The sequence below is a fragment of the Pinus tabuliformis genome, chromosome 2_2 (assembly GCF_031772625.1).
Source record: "Pinus tabuliformis cultivar Carrire ecotype Pingquan chromosome 2_2, CPIR1, whole genome shotgun sequence".
NCBI lineage: Eukaryota > Viridiplantae > Streptophyta > Pinopsida > Pinales > Pinaceae > Pinus > Pinus tabuliformis.
This window is the reverse complement of record NC_142300.1, coordinates 186,819,411-186,829,915: the sequence shown is the minus strand read 5'-3', so window position 1 is coordinate 186,829,915 and position 10,505 is coordinate 186,819,411.

The following is a 10,505-nucleotide window of genomic DNA, read 5'->3' as shown; positions in this document are numbered from 1 at the left end:
AATATTTTCTATGCAATTGTATGAATCTTGTTGAAGGTGTTTTGTTGGATTAAATTATCACTTTGGTTTGTGAAGTATTCCTCTTTCAGCCTATGATGTCATTTTGCTCATGTGTTCCTTTCAGATTGTGCACTATTACAGGCTTCTAAGGGACACACTTCCATTTCCCCTTAGTGTGTTTGAACCCCCATGCATCTCCCTTGACTCGATACAAGGTCACACACTTGCTTCCGACCAAATCTATCCTACTTACCTCTACGTGCTACTGCAGTCAAGGAACTACATTTCTACCTGCTTCTGGGAATCCTACTCCGAATGGTCTGAGGTCTAGTTGGGACTTCTTACCAAGGAGATCCCCTTCAAATGTTGGTGGGTCCAGCACCGTCAACACAACCTTAAATATTCTCACCTCATCCCTTACGCTTCTCAATGTTTCCATCCATTTCAGAGAATGATTCCCTCCCCTTTGACCAATAGATCTCTCTTCTTCATTAGGTCATACCACATCAATTCCATGTTGTGACTGATCAAAACCGTATTCAACCATTTTAGACCTCATCACTGTAAATTCTTTTGTTGTATGTTTCTTTTGATGTGTTGTCAATCACACACATTGTTAGGCATTTCAAAATAATAAATATGCACATTCAGGGTCATGATTTACCATGGAGATTTTGTTTTGACAAGACAATCATGTTAGTTTGAAAACATATTTATAAATCATATGCATCAATCAATCAACCATGATAACCAAGAAAAAAAGATATTTATGACCTATGACCATGAAAATAAATAGCATGACCATGGTCCTACTTTCAAACAACCTTCATTGATGCTTGTTTACTCGCAATACAATGATCAATAATTCAGTTCAACTTTTTAACACTACATAGTTATTAAATTAGTCTATATTATTATTATTTATCATCATGTTGGTGTTTTGTTGGTGCATTTGTGGCAGGTGTGGTCCCCCTACTCAAGTGGGGTGAACAAATAAGGTTGGGAGTGGGGCTCAACCCCCCGGAGTCAATCATGGTCATTGATTGGCGCTATCCACTTTGATGAACTTGACTTTTCAGGGGATATGTTGACTTATCTATCATGCTAGTTACCCCCTCCAGAAGTGCCTTATGGGACATTACCGCTGGGTCGACCCCACCTGCTTGGTTACATTTCGATGCTAAAATTTAGCACAGTATTACCCTTTTTCCTAGTGGTTTCCACATTGTGAACGATAAGACTATTTCTTGTGGCTAATGTGTTAACCATGTTTTCTAAAGCTTCGCCTAGAGGCTCCGCCAACCCTTCTCCTGAATTTAGCACCCAGGTGAACCTTTGGCACATAGCCAAAGCCACTCTGTAACATCACCTGAGTGCCTTTAACTCTACAACACATCACTTTCTCATGACGAAGCCCATCATGATGTTTGGTGGAGAGAAGCCTTTGCATGTGCTACCAAGGTTTTCCATAGATAAGTTGGTTATGAAAGAGGTTTCATATCACATCTCCACAGGGTGTCATCAGGGTTGCATAAGAGGTAGAAGACACCATGGCTTGCTCTTCCTTTGCGGATTGGAATGTATGAGATCCAAAGCTTGAAGGATGCGGACGTTGATGCCAAGGACTTAGAAAAGTTTGAGTTCGACACCAAGGACTTAATCCATATGATCCTCATTGAATGTGTAATAACCTCTGTGTGAAGGTGTATTATCCATGGATCCACGGGACATTTCATTGGGTAGAGGAAGATCCTTGTAGGTATTGTTACAACTCTTCTAGGCTCAATGAACCGATCAGCATGGCTATAGAATGGAAAATTTCTTTGCAAGGAACAACATCATAGGATGCAACAACAACAATAGCAGTGAGAAGAAAACCGGAGCAGGAAAAAGGCAAGAGGAAGATTTCTGAGAACCCAGAGGATGAGAAAAGCTACAAGTTAAGAGAAGATCCTCTTATTGAGAGAGTAGCTTTGGAAATGGACACAAAGAGGCAACAATGCATAAAGATAGTAGTGTTAGTGTCAGTCTTTGCAGCCTTCCTCCAGTGATCAAGCATGCTCTTACAAAGTGATTTTAAGGTGTTAAGGTCAAATTTTGTCATTTCAGTGAGTCTTCAAGTAAAATTTGGTCACTAGGTATTAGGTCTAGGGTTTGCTTTTACTCCTTTCAAAGTTATCCAAATGTCGGTCCATGTCACCATTTAGCTGAGTGTACCATCATTCAGAAGGTTTTCATCATCATGTCAGGTTCCAATGGGTCATTTTACACCTTGTTCATGCTTCAGTTGCGCCTAGGTAAGGTTCATTTCCCTCTCCTAGGGTTTTGAAGGCAATTTCTCTTGGATGATCAAATCATTAGCAAAAATTGTATCCAAATGTTCATACACCTTCCCTATCCTTAATGTACCTTATTAAACACTTCCCATCACTAAGATCCCCCGAATTCCTCATTTTTGCACAAACCCTAGTTTCTTGCTACAACTTGACAATTTTCTAGATTGGGCCTGTGTTTAGCCCTTTTGGACCCCGTCCCCTCACTCAATCTCTGAAATTCCACTTTCCTGTGCTTCCTAATATCCTTGCCTACTTCCCAAAATTTTCTCAAGAATTTATAAGCCCCTTATCCCCTTCATTTCGCTTCATTTCGACAAATCCCTTGTTCCACACATCGGTGTAGGTTTTACTCAAATGATGTTTCTGAGCAATAAAAAATGAATTTGGGAAAACTAAGAGAAAATTTTGTCCACAATAGGCTAATGAAGAAAAAATTCCTTCAATTTTTACACAGGTGTCATGGTTTTAGAGAAATATCAAAAATACAGTTGCCTCGGGAGAATTGATGCACCTCTAAAGTGACCTTGGGAAAATCAAGTTTTCTCCTAGCTTGGTTGGCCAAATGACTTTCTTGATGAGTCCAATGATAAATATACACAAATATATTTCCAATGAGCTATCATGAGCTCAATTTGGAGTTGAGGAAGCCCTTCAAAAGCTGACTGCAATAGCACTCTGCCTTTAGGCAGCCTCATTTTGCACATTTTGACCAGTCTTGGGAGATTTGAATTTTGACAGGGAAAATGAACTCCAAATTGAAAAATTCTAGTTGGGTTGGAAATTAGACTCAAATAAATTTCCAACGAGCTATCTTGTACCCAATTTTGACACCTGGAAGGCCTCCAAAAGTCTCCTTAAAAAAGTGCTACGCATTGGGCAGGTGGCGCGGCGCATTGGGCTGCAATTTCTAGTGCAAATTTACACTGGCGTGGCGCATAGAGAAGGCGCAACACGACGCATAGAGCTGCCAAGCCCAATTTTATCCTAAACTCTCTCAAGTTTCCAAAATTTCTTAAATCTTCGAATGTGCAAGTAAGTCACCATCTCTTCATTGCTAGTGGAGGAGTTTTCTTTAAGGTTTATGGTGATCGTGTAAAGAAAAATCAAACCCTACCTCTTGTATCTCTCAAAGGAAATAGTACTTAGGATTTGCACTGTTGTTTGGTTGCTAAGTCATTCCGTTACCTTTCCACTCCCTCACTCATTTTCCTAGTTTCTTCCCCTATTACCTAATTCCCATAATCCCAAAACAAAATCATATATCCCTATCCCCAATCCTATTTTTCCCAAACCACAAAAATCCCTAAACCCTAATTGCTTTCCCAAACTATAAATATCATTCCCTAAAACCCCCTCATTCCCTGAAAAGCCCTACAAACAATCTACCCAACCTCTCATACACAGTTCTTCCACATTCCCTCCACAACCCCTCATACAAACATACCTTTGGCATCAAAAACCTAATCACCATAAATCTCATCAAGAAAACTCACACATTAGCAAGCATCGGGAGTCTTGGCTTGAAAGAGACAACATCCACTTAGAGAGATTGTTGGAGAAGGCCAACAAGGAGAAAGACTTGTTGAGACACATGGCTTTTCATTACATGGCGAGGAATATGGTGTGCCAAGCTAGAATCAGGAGCTTGAAGGCGAAATTGAAGAAGAGGTCGAGAAGGAAAAAAGCGGAAGATAAACTTTAGATCTTAGCTGAGGCTTCCTTGGCCCAACACAATGCTTGATGGAGAAGCCTCAGCCCAAATTTCAAAAAATTTGGGGCACTTTTTGCATTTTTGGAATTTTTGGCACTAAAACACAGAAATTTCTGCTCTATGCGCCGCGCCACCCGGCGCTCGCTTTTGATGGAGGCATCATTTTGAGAAAAAATCAACATATTTGGATTTTTCATGAAAAAATATGCATGCTCACAAATGGCCAAGAAAGTTTGACAGGTTTTGAGCCCCCAAAAAGGTCAAAAACACCCTAAAAATGGCCTTTCTGCCCCTATTTTGACACACAGGAAGTAGTGTTGGGAGAACTGAGTTTTGGAGGGGCAAATGGAGGCTAAATTGAAAAATTCCACTTGGGTTGGAAAGTAGACAGGAAGACATTTCTAGAAAGCACACTTGGAGTGAATTTGGACATCGGGAAGGCCTCCAAAAGTGGTCCAAACAGGTTCTACGCATAGAGAAATCAGGCGTGGCGCATAGGGAAAATTTTTCCAGTTTGACCAAGTATACTCTGTTTTTTGCCTAGCTTTTGCCAGTTTGAATTTTTCACCTTCTTAATGTCAAAATTATGATGTAATTTAATGTACATTGATGGATCATGATGTAAATATGTCAAATTTTCACTCATGGAGGTAGATTCATCCATAAAAAGTTAGTTTGCAACTGAATGAATCAGTTCCCTAGTTTTTAGAGGCATGCTGTTCCACTGCCTAGTTTGTAGTTCTCAGTTTAGAATTAGTTGGAACAGCTCCTAAAATCATGAGCTCGACCCCTGGAGGCTAGTATGAGTTGTTGTTTGCCTATATCTTATGTTTTTTCAGTCATAAGCATGGTTGGAATTTTGAGAAAACCTTGAGCTTCATTGTACACTCATATCAACATTTTGGCTAAGGAATTGAGACCAGGATTTGTAGCACTCTTTGGGATTCATGTGGCAATTTGTCTTGGTACAGTGCTTCTCTTTGTAATTGTGAATTTGCTTATATGTTATGTATGTCATTCCCTTTCTTATTTCTTCTGAGCTAAACAAACAAGAGTGTAAGTAGAATACATTGGAAGTGCAGTGCTGTACTTGAAGTTTGCTTTAGTTTTTTGATGTTTTCAGCTGTTTGGGGAGGATCCATGGTCGATATTGCCCTATTCAACACCTCACCTGTCTATTCCTTCCATCTCACTCAAATTTAAGTGCCAAAATGATTGCCTACCTTGCCTCATTGAGATCTCTACAGAACTGAGCCTCAATCCTCGCACCCCAAAATTTGCCTTTCACTTTGAGCCAACAAAATCATCATTTTATCAAATCAAATTCTCTTGCACTTATACCTAGCCTAAGATCAGTAGATATTTCAGTCATCTCAAGCCGTCATTGATCATAATTTGTTGATATTGACCCAGAGAGAGCCCTCTCCTGACCTGGTAGGGCTAGATACCAGGCTGAGCGTAGTTTGATGTTGGCCCTAGATCCTACCTTCCTCAGCCTAAGGTAAATCTAGGCTCTAACAAGTAGAACAAAGGAGGAGAGAGAAGAAAAGGTTGGAGGATGCATAAAGGAAGTTGCAGGAAACATAAAAGAAGATGAAAGAAGAGAAGGAGCTAAGAAGGAGAGAGAGGGAAGAGAAACAAAAACAAGAATAGGAAGAAGGGAAAGGCGCTATGACAAAAAAAAATTGTGCCCATACAGGTTGGGGAGTTAGAATAGCTAGCAGATGAAGAAGATGGTGAGTAGGTGCATATTTGGGAACTTTCTCAGCATATTGAGCAAATGGTTGAAGCAATGAACATGGAGTTGTAATAGGAGCCATAGGACCAAGATACTAACCTCATACCAAGAACATCTGAGGTCGCTCCTTAGTCTTCACCACCTCCACAATTAGAACCAGTCCCGAGTGAGCAAGGAGAAGTTTTCCTCCTTGATGATGATTCAGTGACGAATGTGTACAACCTGTCATTTGATGAGTCACAATAGAGGATTGTAAAATCATGGAGAAAGCATCTCTAGGATGACCAAACATCACCTGCACATATGGAGGAAAGGGTGAATGTGTGAGATCTTCAGAAACATCTAGTTGTAATGGTAGATGCCTCTAAGGCTTATGCATAAGCCACAAGCTCAAGTGTGAAGTTATTGTTAGCAGAGAATGATCAGATGGCAAAGGACTTGCAAGAGGCCAGGCAAAGAGAAGAAAAAACCGTAGGATCCGCTATGGAAGAGATGAGGAAATCAATACTTGCTAAAGTATCAAATCTTGAGATCACCATGAGGAGACTTTATGACATATTTGTCACTATGCATAAGGCAGTTATCCATCTATATGGTTTTCAATAGCGGTGCATGAATATTAGCCAAACTCTCAAAGACATACATGATGCTATTGTGCATGTACAAGAATGGACAATGAGGTACAAGGGATCCCTTCTTTACTTTTAGAAGATAATGAAGTTGTAGGCAAAGATAGACAAAGCATGGATCCTGATGTTGATCTGAGACTGAGTAGCTCCCTCTGCTCATCAGTATCATTGAGGCTTCTTATGTATGGTTGTTCAAGAGTTTGGATGTCATGGTGAGGACACACAGGATCCATTGAATCGGTTCCCTCACCCAAGCCATTGAGAAGAACCAAGTTAGCCTGTAGGTTTATAGGTACATGGAGCATTTGATGTGGGAGGCCACCAGCGATGACTTCCAACTGAGAAAACGTGTAGAAGTACATCGATGGTCCAACCAAACTTAGGAAAATTTTGTGCATGCTTCAAGATGATTTGGGCAAAGGTTCCAAAACCATATACCTGGAAGCCATGGAGGCAAGAGTCTATTTCTAGAAAGACATCACCAAATAGTACAGGGACATAATAGTGCAGTACCAAGCTTAGTATCAGTTCATCACCGAAGACCATCAAGAGGATGTTGTCAAGTTGGTATTTCCCCAAGCTTCCAAGAGATGGTGTTTGTCTTGTTAGGCTGACTCAAGCCTATTTTTTCCCACATGGGTATATGTGGAAACTGTATATTATTTGTAAATATATTGTAAGTGAAATTCCAAGTGTCATTAGTGGAATGTGAATAGTCACTATGTAATGTAAAAAGTTATTTGTAAAGGATTTGAAGAGTCATGAGGGTAGTCAAAGAGTCAAAGGGGAATGTCAAGGGTCACCCCACTCTTTGTTATATATACAACCTCATAACTCGTAGTAAATTCTTTTGGGAGCCAAACTTTTGGCTAGGCTTTAGCTTAGAGAATGCTTGGGAGTATTATGACAAGCCTTGGCTTCTCCACAATGTAGAGTGAGTACACTTATTTGGAGGAGCAGGCAGAGTTGACTATAATGTTCCACTATTGGGGCTAGTAGTTGTTAATGGTGTATGTATGGATGGAACTTTCACTTAATAATATAATTAAGCCAACACATTTTCATGCATATGTTGTTGTTGTAGTTGGACTATTTTGGTTTCTCTAGCAATGTATGTTGTTTAAATTACACATTTGTGTATGAACTATTTTGTATGAAATTGTATGATTATTGTTGAAGGCATTTTGTTGGATTAACCTGTCACTTTGGTTTGTGGAATATTCCACTTCCAGCCTGTGATGTCATTCCGCTCCTGTGTTCCTTTTAGATTGTGCACTATTACAGGTTTCTAAGGGACACACTTCCTTTTCCCCTTAGTGTGTTTGAACCCCCATAAATCTCCCTTGACCCATTGTAAGGTCACACACTTGCTTCTAACCAAAACTATCATACTTACCTCTGCACGCTACAACGGTCAAGGAACTACATTTCCACCCACTATTAGGACTCCTACTCCAAACAGTTTAAGGTTTAGTTCAGAATTCTCACTGGGGATATCCCCTTGACATGTTGGTCGGTCTAGCACCATCAAAACAACCTTAATGATTCTCACCTCTTCCCTTAGGCTCCTCAAGGTTTCCATCTAGTTCGGAGAATGATTCCCTCCCCCCTCCCCTTTGGCCAATAAATCTCTCTCCTTCATTAGCTCAGACCACATCACTTCCTTTTTGACTGATTAGAACTGTATTCAACCATGTTAGCCCTCATCACTATAATTTCTTTTGCTTTATGATGCTTGTGATATGTTATCAATCAAATACATTGTTAGGCATTTCAAAATAATAAATACACACATTCAAGGTCATGATTTACCATGGAGATTTTGTTGTGACAAGACAATCATCTTAGTGTGCAAACATATTTATAAATAATATGTGTCAATCACTCAATCATGATAACCAAGACAACAACATATTTATGACCTATGACCATGAAAAGAAAAAGCATGACCATGGTCCTACTTTCAGACAACATTCGTTGATGCTTGTTTACTCACAACATAGTGATCAATAATTCAGTTTAACTTTTTAACACTACATAGTTAATTAGTCTAAATTATTATTATTATTATTATTTATCATCATGTTGGTGCTGTGTTGGTGCATTGGTGGCGGGTGTGGTTCCCCTACTCAGGTGGGGTGAATAAATAAGGTTGGGAGTAGGGCTCGATCCCCAGGAGTTAATCATGGTCATTGATTGGCACTATCCACTTTGCTGAACTTGACCTTTTAGGGGCTAGTGTCAGCTTATGTGTCGCTCTATTTACCCCCTCCAAAAGTTCCTTCCAGGACGTTACCATTGGGTTGACCCCACCTTCTTGGTTACATTTCGACGTTGAAATTTTGCACACACTTAAATTTCTTCCTGGTGGTTTCCACCTTGTGACTGATAGGACTATTTCTTGTGGCTTATGCCTTAGCCACGTTTTCTAGAGCTTCACATAGAGGCTCTACCAACCCTTCTGCCGAATTTAGCACTCGAGTGAACCTTTGGCGCATAGTTAAAGACACTTTGTAACATCACCTGAGTGCCTTTAAATTTTCAACACATCACTTTCACGTGACGAAGCCCATCAGGATGTTTGGTGGAGAGAAGCCTCCACATGTGCTACCAAGGTTTTCCATGGATAAGTTGGTCATGCAAGAGGTTGCATATCACATTTCCATAAGATTGTCATCAGGACTACATAAGAGGAAGAATGAATCATGGCTTGCTCTTCCTTTGCAGATTGGATTGTATGAGTTCCAGAGCTTGAAGGATGTTGATGTTGAGGCCAAGGACTTAGAAAAGTTTGAGTTCGACACCAAGGACTACAATTTGTATGATCCCCACTGTGTATGCAAGAACCACTGTGTGAAGGTGTATTATCCATGGATCCATGGGACATTTCATTGGGTAGAGGAAGATCCTTGGAGGTATTGTTACAAATCCTCTAGGCTTAATGAACTGGTCAACATGGGTGTAAAATGGAAAACTACTCTATAGGTAGTAGCACCGCAGGAAGCAACAGAAACAATAGCAGTGAGAAGAAAACTGGTGCATGACAAAGGCAAGAGGAAGATTTTCGAGAACCCAGAGGCTAAGAAAAGCTACTAGTTCAGAGAAGATCCTCTTGTTGAGAGAATAGCTGTGGAAGTGGTGGAAAAGAGGCAACAATGCATAAAGATAGTAGAACGAAGGAAAAGAGAGAAGCAAAGGTTGGAGGATGCAAAATGGAAGTTGCAAGAAATAGAGAAGAAACTGAAAGAAGAGTAGGAGCTAAGAAGGAGAGAGAGGGAAGAGAAGCAGAAACAAGAACAGGAAGAAGGGAAAGGTGCGATGAAATAAAAAACTGCGCCCATACAGGTTGAGGAGCCAGAATAGCTTGAATATGAAGAAGAAGGTGAGTAGGTGTAGGTTTAGGAACTTTCTCAGCTGATTGAGCAAATGGTTGAAGCAATGAACATGGAGTTGGAACAAGAGCCATAGGACCAAGATACCAACCTCATGCCTAGAACATCTGAGGTCACCCCGCTGTCTTCACCACCTCCACAATCAGAACCAGTCCCAAGTGAGCAAGGAGAGGTTGTCGTCCTTGATGATGATCTGGTGACAGATTTGTACAATCTGTCATTTGATGAGTCACAACAGAGGATTATAAAGTCACGGAGAAAACATCTCTTGGATGATCACATGTCCCCTGCATATATGGAGGAATGGATGATTGTGTGAGATGTTAGGAAACATCTAGCTACAATGGCTGATGCATCTAAGGCTTATGTAGAAGCCACGAGCTCAAGTGTCAAGTTATTGTTAGCAGAGAATGATCATATGGCAAAGGGATTGCAAGATTCCAGGCAAAGAGTAGAAAAATCTACAAGATCCACTAAGGCAAAGATGAGGAAAGCGATACTTGCTGAAGTATTGAAGCTTGAGACCACCATGCAGAAACTTTATGACATATTTTGCACTGTGCACAAGTAGTTGTCCATTTATAAGGTTTTCAACAACGATTTATGAATATTGCCCAAACTCCTAAAGACATACATGCTAATATTACGCATGTACAAGAATGGACAATGAGGTACACGGTATCACTACTTTACTTGCAG